Raw genomic sequence first — 15,600 nt, 5'->3', positions numbered from 1 at the left:
GTATGAATTATTTCTGTAATTGTCTATTTAATATTTTTGGACTGTGGTTGACCATGGGTAAACTGAAACCGTAGAAAGCGAAACCACGGATGAGGCAAGGACTATTGTGTTAGCAAACACGCTTCATGTTCTTCAGCTTGTTAACCTACAACTCAGCAGGGTCCCGCGTGTGCCGCAGGAAAGGTGTTCCTGTCTCTCCTGGGAGCAGGGCCTGTTCCTGTGCCTCTGTCTCCTACTTCTGCGGCCTGGGCAGTGGAGTGGGAGGCCAGAAGGTAGGGCCACTGGTGCCCCGTTCTCTGGGAAGGAGAGGCCTAGGAGGAACAAACACCATTAGCTGGATTTGTTGGCTGCCCGCTTTGCTTTGGGCTGGGTTCATATGAGAAACACTTTTTTGGGATGCGGGTTATTAGAGGGCAGTGGTGGGAGGAGCGGAAGGGAAGTTTCCAATATATTACCTCCTATAAAGAAAACTCCCGCATTTTAATTGGAGTCATTCTGGGTCCTTCACGGTCGTGTTAGCCTCTCTGCACTTGTTTTCTGTGTAATTTGTCCAGGCTTAGCAGAGTTACAGGCATGGTACAGCCGGGAAACTGAGGACCTCATAATCTGCCATTCACTTGAAGACAGTATTGCTTGGCAACTGACAGATGCTGGGCTGGATTATTTGTTGAATCAGTGAATGAAATTAATCCAAAGGTTTTTCTTTTTAAAATGTCGTTCTCTTCTCTACAATTTTAGAGTCTAGTGTGTAGCATACTGTTGAAGGAAAAGTGAATTGGGAAGTTAGGAGTCCTGGAATCCAGTGTTCTGACTACCTGCCATATTTTTAAGTCTCCCTAGACTTGTGTCCTTGCCTATGAACTTGAGGGATTTCATAAATGATCTTTTCAGGGCCCCAGTTTTTATTACCAGATACCGTCAGCCCATTAGAAATGTCTTCAGCTGACGTACGTGTGAGAGAGAATCAGTTCTAGCTTCATGGTAGTGTGTCAGGCACACAGTTACACTGCTCTGACTCAGAGCCATCAGTGGCTCCAAGAGCATCATCGCAAGGTGGATGGCTAGGTTGGGGTGTGTGTGTGTGTGTGTGTCTGTCACACACAGTGAGAATGAGAGAGAGAAAGTGAGAATGAGAGAAAGAGACCGTCTCAGTTGGTCATTCATAGACACATTTTTTTTCTGTCTAGTTCCACCATACCCTGGGGTGTGATCTTCATCTGTGTTGTCCCTGCCCTGGCTCACGGGAAGGTGGAGAGACAGAAGTGTTCATTCCATGTCTTAAGGTCCCGTAGTGGCATGCCACACTTTTTTATCCCACATTCTGTTCCTGAGAACCTAGTCACATGACCTTATCCAGCTGCAAGGGAGGCTGGGAAGTATAACCTAGCTGGGCAGTCATGTGCTTGACCACAGTTACTGTGAAGGAAAAGGGAGTGGCTGTCTCCGCCACAAATAGTACACATGGAAGCTTTTACATTCTCTTAGTATACTTCTGGGGGAATCTTTTTACTTAATGTTTTTGCTTAGCAAAAATTATATAATTAATACAGAAAGATAGTAAATTATTTTGGCAAGTGATAGGTTCAAATGCCAAGTAAAGTATATCAAAAGACAAGTTTTGAAGTTAATTAGAAACATAAAACTAACCAGCCCTATTGGGTTACTGATTATTTGTCTCCTCAAAAAGCACAAGCCACATAAGAGGCGTTCTATCTTTGCCGAATTCTGCGTTCGTAGAAACACTGAGGTACACAGTCACAGGCAACCTCAGTTTTTTAGAGGAGCAACCCATAGTTCACTAGATAAATAGTCTAATAAATACCATCGGGCTTCTTGGGTTCTGAATTCTTCTAAGTTCCTAAATTTGGCTGTGTGTCAATATTGCCTGGGGCCTTCGTTCAAAATATAGGTTTAAGCCCTACCCTCTGGAGGTTCTGACGGTTATGATTCTGAGCCTGAATTTTTAACAAGCCCTTGAGGGTGATTTCGATGCAGCTGTCAGTGGTGTGGGAACCACTGCTTTAGGTAGTCTATGCCTCAGCTGCCTCACATGTGAAGGTGCAGTTATACCTACCTACCTGGCTTCCTAGGGTTCAGAGAGCATGAAATGAATTATACTTGAAATTGTTTCACGAACCAAAAAAGTACTGCAAAAATATTAGGTGGCATTGTAAGTCATGTCTCTGCCAGGTATTGGTGTTAAATTTTTTTGCACAGTAGTCCTAAAACGTGAGAGCTTGTTATCCCCATTTAGAAGTAAACTGGGACATAAAGATAAGATAGAAATCTAGCTTTGTAAATCTTGAATTATCAAACAAGGATTCAGTAAAAGTTACCTGCCAATCATAACTACCAATAGCAGAACAAGCCAAATAATTTACGTACTTTTGTTTTTACGTAGTGTTTTTAAGGTACCTGGTGCCATCTTGATGACTTCAGTTAAATACATGTTTGTGGGACACTGTGCTTTTCACTTTGGCCAGGCCACAGTGAATAAGACTTAGTCTTTGTAAGGAAGTTGCAAGCTAGTCGAGAAGACTTCAAAACAAATTATGATAATGTTCTTAACATTTTTTTTTTAAAGAATAAATCCTAAAACCATAACAAGACAGATTCTAAGTATGACGCACAAGTCAGAGGAAGGAAGATGTTAGGTGCAGAGCACAGCTGGAGACAGGAGGAGTGACTGCCCTTTCTCTCTTAACCCCAGAGGGACCAGCCTCTGTCAGGCGCTAGCGCAGCCGCAGGACCTTGCCCTGAAGTAAATGGAAGCAGATCTAAAATTGATGATGCAAATCATCTGCTAGGTAGTTTATGTCACCTATATTCCAACAGCTTTGTGGGTTGAGAGGGGCAGTAGCCCTTAGTAGAAGGAGTATGGGAATTTTAAACCTAACAGCAGTTGGTAATGTTGGAGCCAAGTCTGGCTTGCGCATAGATGTTGAAATACGTGGCTTTACCTGGTGAAACAACTTTGCAGGACATAGCAGACTCTTCTTCCCTTTCAGCATGTTGGGTTTGCCTTGGTTTTGATAAGGGCGTGATTGCTGTTAACCCGCTATGTGTATTGTGGATAGAGACCTGCAGGTTCACTATCAAGCTTCAGGGTACAGAAGCGGGAAGAGTGATGTGGAGAACATGCAACATTTGGTAGTCCAGAATCTTTACAGGAAGTGCAGAGGTAGCTTTATTGGGCAAATAATGTGTACCAAATGTTAGGAATAAAGTAGTGAAAAGCGGACATATAGTTTGTGCTCTCATGTTAACCTTGGCAGAATATACGAGAACTTTCTTGAACTGTTCACTATTGGATAGCTCAGTATTAGGTTCACTGAGCATGCGAGTAGATGGGGATTTGAAACTACACGTCTTCCATAGTCGTGTCCTTGTAGAGCTTGAAGCTCACCAGAAAGCAGTGAGACTGCAAATCATTCCCAACGAGATGCTGACATAAATTAAACACAGTTTTCTGCACCATCCAAGAATACAAATACAGGTTGGAGTTTTTTTTACAGGGAACATCTGTAGAATGTTCATATATTAAGAAGATTTAAAAGTGTCTTTTGTACCTTCTTGTATTAGTTTCCTGTGGCTTCTGTGGCAAAACTCCACAGACTTAGTGATTAAAACAACAGAAATGTATTCTCTCTCAGTTTTGGAGGCCAGAGTCCGAAATCAGTCCACTCAGCCGAAATCCGAAGTGTGCGCAGGGCTAGGGAAGCGCTTCCTCAGGGTTCTCTGGGAGGCCGTCTGTTCTTGCCTCTTGTAGTTTCTCGTGGCTGCCGACCTTCCTTGAGACGTGGCTGTATCTCTCATCTCTTCCTTCACGGTTGTATCGCCTCGCCTGTCTTCTGTCTGTGTCGGATCTCCCTCTCTCGTAAGGACACTTGTGATGCCATGGAAAGCCCACCTGGATAATCTCCTCATCCCAAGATCCTTGATCATAATCACAACCTTTTTCCAAATATGGTAGGTTTTTCCAAATCTGTATGTTTCAGTGGATTTTTTTTTTGGGGGGGGAGTTATTTTTCAACTTGCACTCCTGTAAATTATTTGCAGGAGTGGGAAGGTTGCTTTTGAAATAATAACTTTTAGATGTAACTATTTTCAGTTACCTTAAGAATTCATAATGTAGTTTGTAACTTTTCAGGGTTAGCTTGATGATCCAAATTTGGGATCCAAGTTGGGAGGCATTTCCCCAAATTTTACCACATTACGTGCCATTTATAACGTTTTTTGAGCTTCTTGTCTCTAAATAATGGAGGTTATTGTTCTTTTAGGCTTGGCGCAAGCTGACAGTGGTAATTTTTATCAAGCATTTATTAAAAGTGAATCTAAATTTAAGAAAATGATATAAATTCTTGGAACTTATTTTAGCAATTTAGGAATTTTAATGACTGAGCAGGTGCAGATTGTAGGAGAGTGGTGAAAAATACACTATGACTACTTTTTCTTAAGTTGCTTTGTTCTCTCCAACTCGAAAATGTGTTAGAGTTGGACTGTCTTTTTAATTTTATTTTATTATGCTATACATTGTTTTAGCTAGTTAATTTTGGACTGGTCTAATGTAGCTTATTTTGAATAAGATGGGAGCACACATTAAACAGCGTTGTTAATAAAAAGAAAAGATGTTCATACTTACAACGGAAGGTGCCCATGTGGAGGGTTTTGCATTTGTGAGCTAGTCATGAACAGAAATGTATGTATGTATGTATGTATTTTAGTACCTGATTCTTTCTTGAACCTATTTTTTTCTTTCATACTTTAAAAATAGACTTTTCATTTATTTTTCTAAATGTCTTAATACAGGTTTTGAAGTTCTTTTCAGGTGGTCTTATTATTTCAAGTTCCTTGGGTATGAAATTTGTTGTTTTTCTGCTGAATTTCTCGTGATGGAAGGTTTCTTTGTGTGTTTGTAATTACTGTGCGTGAGTTCATCACAGAAACTTCTGAATGTATATTTTGAGGGAAGTACATATCTGTTTTCAGATATTTAGAGTCAGTGACACTTCCCATCTCCCATTTCTCAAATGTAATAACCATAAACAATCAATCTGTTTACCTGACTCCCACTTTGTGCAACTGTTGCTATGGTTTTTACTCCTACATATGTTATATTATACATTATAAACTCTAGCTTACAATTTTATGATTTCTGCTTTAAGCACATTTTAAACTCCTACTTATAATTAATTTTTGTTTTAAACAGTCTTTAAATTATGAGAAAGAAAACATTTATGAAAATTTACCTACTTATTTACCATTTCTGGCATTCTTCATTCCTGCATATAGATTTGTGTTTCTGGTCAGTATCATTTCCCCTCTGTCTGAAGAACATTTTTTGTAGTGCAGGTCTGCTGGCAAAGAATTCTTTAAGATTTAAAAAAACTTGCAAATGCCTCTGTGTGTGTGTGTGTGTGTGTGTGTGTGTGTGTGTGTGTGTGTGTGTGTTTGAAGGTTATTTTCACTGGATATAGAATTCCATATTGATAGTTTTTGTCATTCAGCACATTAGTGGTGGTGGTCCACTGTTTCCTGGCTTCCATCATTTCTCAGAGGTGTCAGTGACAATTACTGTTTTGTTGTTCTGTGTATACACAGTCGGCCTTCCATATCTGCTGGTTTCACATCTGTGGAGTCGACCAGTGCGGATTGAAAACAGTATTTTAGATCTGAGGTTGGGAATTCACGGACGCATAGGGCCGACTGTATGCATCGTTCTGCACCATTCTGTATAATGGACGTGAGCACCTATGGATTTTAGTATATGTAGAGGAGGGGCCTGTATCCAACCAATCCGCTGCTGACACCGAGGGACAACTGTAGTATCTTTTTTTCTGTGCGGCCGCTTTCAAGATTTTCTTTTTCTCTTTGGTTTTAAATTTTTTGTCTAAGATGTGCCTGGGTGTAGTTATAATTTGAGAGATTTGTAGCCATGATTTCGACAACTATTTTTCTGCCCTTCTCACTGTCTTTTGATTTCATTTGTATGCGTCTTAGAACATTTGATATTGTTTTGCTGGTCTTTGAGTGTCTCTTCATTTCCCTTTAGTCTTTTTCTTTTTCCTTTAGATTGGATAATTTCTCTTGATCTGTTTTTAAGTTTACTGATTTTTTTTTCCTGCCATCTTTAATATGCTGTGAAATCCATCCATTAAAATTTTCATTTAGTTTTTGTTTTTCACTTCCAGAATTTCCTTTTTGTTCTTTTTTTTGGTAGTTTTTATTTTTCTGTTGAGACCCTGTGTTCACACTTTAAAGAGTATGTGTTCCTCAAAGTTTTTGAGCATATTTTCTTTTAATCCTTTGTATAAAATAGCTGCTTTGAAGTCTTTTTGTCTGCTAAATCAAACATCTGGTCCATCCTGGGGTTGGTGTTCCATTGACTCTTTTTTTTCCTGGACTGTGGATCACATTTCTTCATTTCATTGCTTATTTACTAGTTTTTAATTTGAATACCATGTTTTGTTCTTTTTAAGAGTATTAGTGCTTGTTCTAGAGGACTAATTGGTCGCCTTGAACTTATGTAGGTTTGGTTTTATACTTTATTATGTAAGATCTGTGGAAAGCTCGAGGTGACAGCCCCTTGAATATGGTGGGCTGTGACTTCCACACTGGGACTTTCTGTGAATCTTAATCTGGGTTTGGTTTTACACATTATTAGTATTGATCTGGAGTTGGCTGTACTCATGGGTATGGTTCTTAGTCTTGAAAGGGGTGAAGGAATGTTAAGGTGTGTATTAATCACAGTTCTCCAGAAAAATAGACCAAATAGGAGATATATGGTATATTACAAGGATTTGGCTCACATAATTATGGAGGCTGAGAAGTTCCAAGATCAGCAGTTGGCAAATTGGAAACTCAGGAGAGTTGATGGGGTAGTTCTAGTAGAGTCCAAAGCCCTGAGAACCACAAGAGTTTGAGTTTAAAGCAGGAATAAATATCTATGCCCCAGCTGAATGCAGTCAGGCAGGAGTAGTTCTCTCTCACTTGTGGGAGTAATAAAAAGTCCCAGTGCTTTTAGTCTATTCAGGTCCTTAACTGACTAGATATGGCCCACCCACATTGGGGAGGGCACTCGGTCTACCAATTCATATGTTCATCTCATCCAGGAACACCCTCACAGACACACTCAGAATAATACTCGGCCAAATGTGGGGGGACCCAGGGCCCAGTCAGGCTGACACATTACATTAACCTTCATAAGCTGTTAACAAGATCTCTCCACTGTGTCTGGGTGGAGACTACGCATTCTCCCAGGCCTGCTGTCACTTCTGTTTCTGCTCCCAACCTCTTAGCAGGCACTCTGCTAAGCTTTGTGTAGTTTCACCCTGCCCTTGTGCATTCTGGTCCTCTTAGATCCCCTACGTAGACTTCTGGAGACCCCCTTCTGTGTAGCTCCTGTTTCTCTGTCGCCTGTCCCACAAAGATTCCTGCTGCTTCAGCTGCTTGAACTCTTTATCTTTACCTTCACATCTCAGCAGGACCGCCATGCTTTTCTTGGACTTCACTTCTCTACATCATGTTGGGGAATTGTCCCCAGAGAACCAGGGCAAATGATAGCCTCAGCAGAGGGGACAATTTTCTTCTAAAATGCTAGCTGTACCCCAGATTGTATTTCATGGAGTGGGCAGATTTTAAAATAATGTCATAGTAATGTGGGCCTTTGGGCGAGGGTCAGGTCTGGGGTAATTGAACCCTGCTTCCCGCTTAGTGTTGGAGTCATGGCCAAGGCAGATGCTATGGGTCTCAAGCTGTGCAGCAACATGCGGTGACTGAGGGCTGCCACTCGTGAAGCAGCCATCCCATTGGATGCCTTTGTTGTTCTGTTCATTCTTCACCTGTTCTCCTGTAACATTCTATTTCTTCTTGGTTTTATTCCTGTCTTCGAGCTATAGAGAGTAAGTCAGTTCATTCCATTTTTGTGAGACCTGCTTCATTATTTGGAAGTGTTTATTCATTGTTCCTTTAGTCTTCACTGTCTTGGCTGATGATCCTCGGGACTTCCAGATCCTCAACCTTCTATCACTTTCTTAGAAGTTTTGAATTTTCTCACGACCTCTCTTTATGTAGATCTAGAAATTAAAATAATTGGGAGCTTAAGAAGGCTTACAGATATAAAGACTACCAATTCAGGCCTCACCTGTCAAATTCTAGGAAAGATTGTTTCCAGTACTACCCATTCCTCAAATCTAAATGTGTTCTCCTCGTTATATTCTCGTAGCAATCTGTGCTCTCCCTCATAACCATTAGCACGGTTTGTAGTTGTAGAGTGGGATTTTGTCTGTTTCCCGTGTTGGACTGTGGGTTCCTGGAGGGCAGGCATAGTGACAGGAAATCCTCCTCTCTGTCTCTAGTACTCTTATTTGTTGAAGACGTGAATGATGAATTTGAAACTCTTTTCATGTCATGACATCATCTGACTTTTAGGATATTATTTGTGTGTGCGCAGTTGTTTAAAATTATTTTTCAGTTGTTTCAATAGGCATAAATGGTACTTTGAAGCGTACACAGAAAGATGTTTGGTTGTCCCTGTTTAGCTTTCTCCCCACTCCCAACACCACTGTCTTCTCAGCTCCGATTGTCCTAACCAGAGATACTGCTGTTAAAGGTTTGCAGTTATTTTTCTGGACATTTTCATTTAAAGATAAGTATGCTTATGTTCTTGTTATACACATATTTTATATTTACAAATAATTCTGTACAGCAATGGAGTTTGAATGCTCAATTAAAATAGCCATTCAATATTTTGCTTTTTCCCTTGGTTTGATAATCAAATTTTTTCAGTGCTTATTTTGCTTTCACATTTCTTGTAAGTAAAGCACATCACTTCTAGATCTCAGTTTCTAATTTGCTAAGGGATTGATTCGAATGAGATGGAATTGAAGACCTGCTAGCTCTAAATATGAAAATTTCAGTGTTATTGTATAATTCATCTGTATTAGTTACCACAAGAAAATGTGGTATTCTGTCTAATATGAAAAAGTAGGAAGATAAAAATCAAATATGACTTTGGGTAGCAAAAGACAATTTTGGGGTAAATTGTTAAAATGTTCATTTTTTTCCCCTAAGAGTGACTGGATAATATAAGCCGTTGGAACTAGTAGTGGGATCTGTCCCTCTCGTGGACTTTGGCACTAGGCAGTTTGCTCGTTATTGATTCTGCAGAGCTAGCTGATGGCATCCTGAAGAGAGTTTCACCCCAGCTCCCTGAGTTTTCACACCACACTGCACATTTGTTAACACACGAATGCTCTGGAAACTTTTATGGAACAAAGATTACACGGGTAAATCTTCGTTAGTGGTCTGTTTAAAAACGGTGTTTTAAGGAAAATAGTTTCCAAAGCTATTTTAACCTTTTTCTCTTCTCCCCAAAGAGAAACAAAATAAAAATGCAGATTTTGTTCAATCAAGGTATATTTGTAAGCTCTTGTCATAAAATGTTATCGAATCCTTAAATCTCTTGTAACTGGCTTTTTTGTCAAGTAGCTCACTTATAGTTTAAATAATTGTATTTCTTCTACTTAAAAAATCAGTTTATTTTTTTAAAACTTAATTATGGAACACTGTAAACATAAACAGAAGTAGGGAGACTAATATAATGAGCCCCCATGTCTCTGTCCCTGTGCTACTTTGGCAGTTATCAGTATTTCACTCATCTGGTTTTTCTGACATTTTTAATATAAGTAAAACCAAATTAAAAAATATTCTTTTTAGTAAAGAGGCTTGGTAATTTAACAGAAAAAAAAACAAACAAACAAAACCCAAACTATGCTCAAGTTTCATCTGATTATGGCTATTTATATGGAGTTGATAATTATTTAAACTGTTTTTAGCTTATACAGTTCTCTCTAGCAAAAATACTTGATTTTTTGCCTTTTGCGTTAAAATAAGTTGTAGAGCTAAACCACGGCACACTAATTTGTTTCATCATTAGATTTCAGGTATGACTCAATCGTGCTTAATACTAATATCTTAAATATTTAAAACTTTTAACTCAGTTGTTTCAACAAACCAACCAAAAGCAGATGGTTTAGGAGGTGTGTTGGTTCGATGATTGTGCTTTTTTCATCTCCTGTACTGAGAGTTGGCTGTAGTTGAGGAAGCTGGTCTTCTGGAGGGTGAGATGAACAAGGTTGTTATACTTCCTGGGGCTAGAGGCTGACATGCATACAGTGTTACCTACAGTTCGAGGCAGAGTCGGGGTAGGGCCGCAATTATGGTATATAAATAAATGTTGCCGTGGCGGGGACGAGGAGGGGATGGTGTCCATAGGGGGTGCTGGTGGGACACTTTCTGGGGGAGAAAGCATTGGTCTTGGGCTTGTAGCATGGTGTTGACAGGCAGAGATGCATAAGGAAGCCTCATGGAATATAGCCTGAGCTAAAAAGTGGCATTTGGGGAATGGGCTTTGTTTTTTGTGCCTGGAGTGTAGATTTGGGGAAAGTGGATAGTAGGAGATAAAACTGGCAAGGTGGAGGTAATGATAGTGTGAAATGTAACACTACTTCGCAGTGATTGAAATGCTGTAGTCTACCGGGTCACTGATAATCCAGGTCACTGATAATCCAACAGTTTTATGGGATTACCCTCACTGTACAGGTGAGGACTGTTAGTCACTTAGGAAGGAGTTTAGAACTTTGCTTGTGGCCACCCAGTGAGTGGTGGAACCAGGAGTTAACCTAGGGTGGGCCGACTCCCGAGCCTGACGGCTTAGGGCCTTGAATACCAGGTTAAGCCACGCGGGACACTTTTGTGGGCCTTCCTGTGGATAGTGAGCTAGCAACATATTATTTGATTTTTAAATGCGAAGATCTTTAGTGGTTTATTATCGTGAGTATTTACTCTGTATTGGAGTTTTAAAACTTGGCTGTACTTAGAGGGTGCTCTCAGAGTTGTCGCCTTTAGCTACATTCCATGACAGCGTTATGTTAAGATGGAGGCTGAATGTCTTGGACCGTTTTTTTCCTGATGACAAGATGTGTTTATTTATACAAGTTGTAATGTAATGAAAGGTATAAAGAAGAAAGGTAAATTTTACTCAGATTTTTATTAGCCAAAGACACTCATCATTAGTAATTTTATATATTTTCTTCCGGAGTTTTTTCTGTACATTTATTTTACTTTCCTGCGATTGTGCTTTGGGGAAGAGTTTTTAGTTCTTTTCTGATAAGACTTTCTCTCTCATATAATACAGTTACTGTAAGAAGAACTTAAATGATTACATAATGTTTTGTCATGTGAATACCACAAACCTTTTTGTGTTGACCATTTTATTTCTGATTTTTTAATATTTTAGTGATACTTTTATATATAAATTTTGTATTTTCTATCATGAAATGGATATTTAAAAGAGAGCGGACATGTGGGAAAATAGACTACACATGGAACATGAAATCCGTGCTACATGGAGAAAACCCTGTGTAGGAGCAGTGCTTCCTGTTGCCAGGGCTCTCGTTTGAGTATACTTGGTACAGGTTCGGAGAGCATAAATTGAGAAACAGAGCTTGAGATTGGCGCAAGAAAGATGGATGAAGACTGGCTAATTAGATTCGAGAAGATAGATTGAGTGTCTTGGTGTTCAGTTGAAGGAGAAGCCGAGGAATAAGACTGTGCATATGAAGAGTGTTTTGTAGGCTGTGAATAGCTATTTTCTGTTCGGTGTAGAAAAAACATCATGAACTTAAGTTAGTCTAGAGGAATTTAACATATAGTTTGTGACTAAGTCTTGCAAATTATTGATATAATCATGAGAATTATTTTTTGAGATGGGTAGATTTTCACTGTATTCAGGATTTTATTTTGCTTACAAAGGACAGGGCACTTATAATGGTGCTTTAAAGGTCTTTCAGACTTTGATTCCTAAGATTTATTTTAATATTAATTCCAATTTTCTCACTTATTGTATGTCTCTTGGTCTGGTCTTACATGGAAATAAGAGAGCAGTAATACTACGTTAAGGTTTGTAGTTTTGAGTGAAAGGGCAAACTAAAATAAGAAAACAAACAAAACCCCACTTAGACAACTAGAGAAATAGCATGCCCGCATATACAATTGATTTGCAGGTCTGTGAGCAAGGACCCAGAAGTTGAACATCCAGTCTGGTGAGGCCAGTGGAGTTTGAAGTATAGGTTGGGAAAATGTTGACATTAAAAAAAATCTTGTATATTAGGATCGTGACAGTGTGACTACATACCCTATTTATGTCAGTCATTTTTAGATAATTTTCATTGATAAGAAAATTCTAGGTCAAGAGTTTCAAGTTTAAGATTCTAGGTTTAAGGTTTTGTTTCATTGTAAAATGCACATTCATTTTAGAAAATTTGGAAAATACAGAAGATAATGAATAATAATTTACTGTGGTTCTTCTGCCTGGAGATAACTACTATTTACATTTAATGTATAACCTGTTTTTTTCCCTCATGCAACTGTTTTCCTCTCCTTTTAAAAAACAAATATAATCATTTGGTGTCTGTATACTGCTTTATCACTCACTTTTTTTTGGCAAAAAAAAAATCTTTTCTATGTAATTCTACTATATCAATGTGTTCATGAACATCTGCTATGGTATGATAGAAATATGAGCTCACCAAGCGGTAGATAATGTCACTGGGGTAAGAATGTAACATATAATTAACAGTGCAAGTTCAGAGGAGAGGCTGGGATGGCTCTAAGCTGAAGGGGAATAGAGGTGGATTTGAAGGATGGATAGAAAGATTGAGGTAAAAAAAGGGGCAGATTTTATTTTTTATTATGATTATTTATGCCTACAGCACTTTGTCTTCCTAGGTGGTCTCCCATCCAACTACTAACCAGGCCCAACTCTGCTTAGCTGCCGAGATCAGACATCGGGCTTGTTCAGGGTGGCTTGGCCGTAGACCATGAACCATGGCTCCACTGGGGCGCGAACCCAGGACCTTCTGCGTGTAAAGCAGACCTGCTAACCGCTACACTATGGAACCACGTCCAAGGGGCAGGTTTTAGATAGGGGAAATGATTTGAGCGTTGGTAAAGGAGGTTAAATGGCATTTTAAAGAATACCATGCTGAGCTCTGTGTTCAAGACAGTAAGATTTGATCAAATGTTCCTAAGTACAGTGGGGTTAAATTTTGTTTGAAAGTCATGTGCTTCAGGAAGACATGTGCCAGCCACATGCAGGATAAATTAGGACAAGCTGCTTTTAAGTACAGTAGTTCCCAAACCTGACAGTGCTCGGGAATCACCTGGAAGTTCTTGTTTAAGAAAGAAAATAATCCAAAAACCCAACAGGTTTTTGGGTCTTTCTCCAGGCTTCCTGAATAAGGACCTTTCGGAGTGGAGTCAGAAGTCTAGTTTGGGGAACCTCCCTTAGTGTTTCTGATGTATCATCAGGATAGGAGATGCTCGGGTCTGGGGGCATCTGTAATACCAGGTGTGAAATAAGGACCTGGATCAATGTGATTGCAGTGGGCATGGAGAGGAATGCAAAGGCACGAGGCATTTTGAAAATTGATAGGATTTAGTAAAACCATTTAGAGGAAGTCACCTGTTGCTAGTGAAGTCACCGGAAGAAAGATGGTGGCAGGGGTAGAGATGGGGCTGGTTGTGTTGGGAAGGGGTGAGGATGCATTAGGCATAGTGAGTTGTGGTAGTAATGTGTCACTGTAAGTGACATCCAGCAGCTTGCTGGTCTAGATATTGAGTGGGAGGTTAGGGTAGGACAAGAGAGTCCAGGATACTTAGTTCAAAGTAAACCTTTGAAGTACTTTTGGAGGGAAAGATAAATAGAGAAATGAATGGAAGAGCCGGGAGCTAGAGGTAACAGCAGAGGTGGGGTTACTACGAGTGAGAAAACGGCATGGGATTTTTGGAGGATAACTGGTACTCTGAAATATATGACCACATGTTTTAAGAATTTTTGAGGAGGTAGCATTTTTTCTGTAAGTTCCACAAGAGTGTAGCAGGGGAAACAAGTAAAACTAACTCACTTTATGACTCTTAGTAATAGGCTTGTTGGAGGAAAATGTAAACTGTTAATAGTAGTGTGTGTTTTTGATTAATTCTGGGCCTTCCTTGTTATTTTTCTGTATTTTTGAAATGCAAGGATAATTAAAAGCAGTGGTTTATAAAATTACATATAATTATATATGTATAAAAGTACTTATTACCAACTAAGTATATGTGTGCATGCATTTATATAAATTATATATAATGTATATTTTATAAATAAAATTACATATATGCATACATATATTATATATACTTCAGACCATCCTATTTAGAAAAATCAGTGCTGTCAGAAGAGAGAGAGCAGAGTGGCTTTCCAGTGCATTTCTTAGACACTAGTTATGAGAAGGGTTTGCAGACTATTGAACATATTGTTCCTAAATGTCTTCTGTTTGACAGATACTGCTTTGTTTGCAGAATACATGCATGAGTGAGAGCACCCCAGGTGTTCAGGTGAGGGAGGGAGATGTAATCAGGGGTAACACTAAGCATTGGATCTCAACCTCGTTTGATTCTCAGAGAACGTAGAGGTCACTGGGCCACTCCTTTTTAATTCCTCTTTTGAACTAGAATTGATTTGAATAATAGGAAGTTTGAGTACATTATGTGTAGGTGATATAAAAGTATCTTAAGGAAGCACATTAACAGAAGAGATTGAAAAATCTTGGTGTTCTGTTCATATTACTTTGCTCTTAATTCCAATTAACAGGTTAGTAAAAGCAGGCTCCAAAGGTTCAAAATTTATGGTAGTGAAAATTGGGAAACAACCCAAATATCTTCCAGTAGGTATTTGCTTAAAATAAACATATCTGTGCAGTGGAGTACTATACAGTTATTTTAAATGGTGTAAATGTAAACTGTTGATGTAAAGATGAAAAATTATAAAAACAAGCAGATTCATTATTTGAGGGTGGTGGAATTTTGTGTAACTTTTAGTTCTTTATTCCTAGTTTCTTCTAATTCTTTTAAGTAATGAGCATGTAATTTTGTAATCAGAAAACAGTCATTTATATCAGATAAATGATGGGAGAAAAACTGGAGGTTTTAAATTTTAAATGGAGAGAATACTAGCATTGTTCATTTCTAGCTTGTGAACAGCAGACTCGCACACAGTTGGGTAGGAATGGTGACAAGATTTGTTTTTAAGGCATATAGTTCTGATGAGAATGGCCCGTAATGGGTGTTTAAACAGAACAAGGAAGGTCCTGACCAAGATAGGAACAGGAGAAATGGAGTAATGAGGCCAGTTTGAAAGGCTTTTCTGAGGTGAAATCCAGCACAAGAACTTGTGAATTGGATTTGGGCTGAGCAATAGGAAAGAGGTCCGAGATGGTCAGGATTTTAGTTTGGGAGATTGATGTGATGGTGACACCAGTTAACCAGGACTGAGAATACAAGAAGTGGATTAATTCCTGCCCTGCATGGTCTCTTCGTTTTTTTGAGCTGGGTAGAAGGATGGGGAGGGGTAGATTCAGGCCTGAGAGCAGCAGGTTTAAAGTCACTTTGGTTGGATTTGATTTATGTCTCTCTTTCATTAGCCATGTGTGACTTGGGGAGACTTGACTTTACTTCTGGGCCTTAGTTTCCTCCCCTGTAAAATGGGGATAGTAGTTC

The 15,600-nt window shown here is 39.1% G+C and overlaps 1 protein-coding gene across 2 annotated transcripts in view; it reads left to right on the top strand.

The window, feature by feature from the left end:
• DYRK1A (dual specificity tyrosine phosphorylation regulated kinase 1A) overlaps nucleotides 1–15,600 on the top strand; it is a 134,250-nt gene that overhangs the window by 27,616 nt on the left and 91,034 nt on the right. The gene's annotated exons all lie outside the window — the stretch shown is intronic.

This window comes from Pteropus vampyrus, unplaced genomic scaffold, assembly GCF_000151845.1.
Source record: "Pteropus vampyrus isolate Shadow unplaced genomic scaffold, Pvam_2.0 Scaffold114, whole genome shotgun sequence".
NCBI lineage: Eukaryota > Metazoa > Chordata > Mammalia > Chiroptera > Pteropodidae > Pteropus > Pteropus vampyrus.
This window is presented reverse-complemented; position numbering and strand designations above follow the sequence as displayed.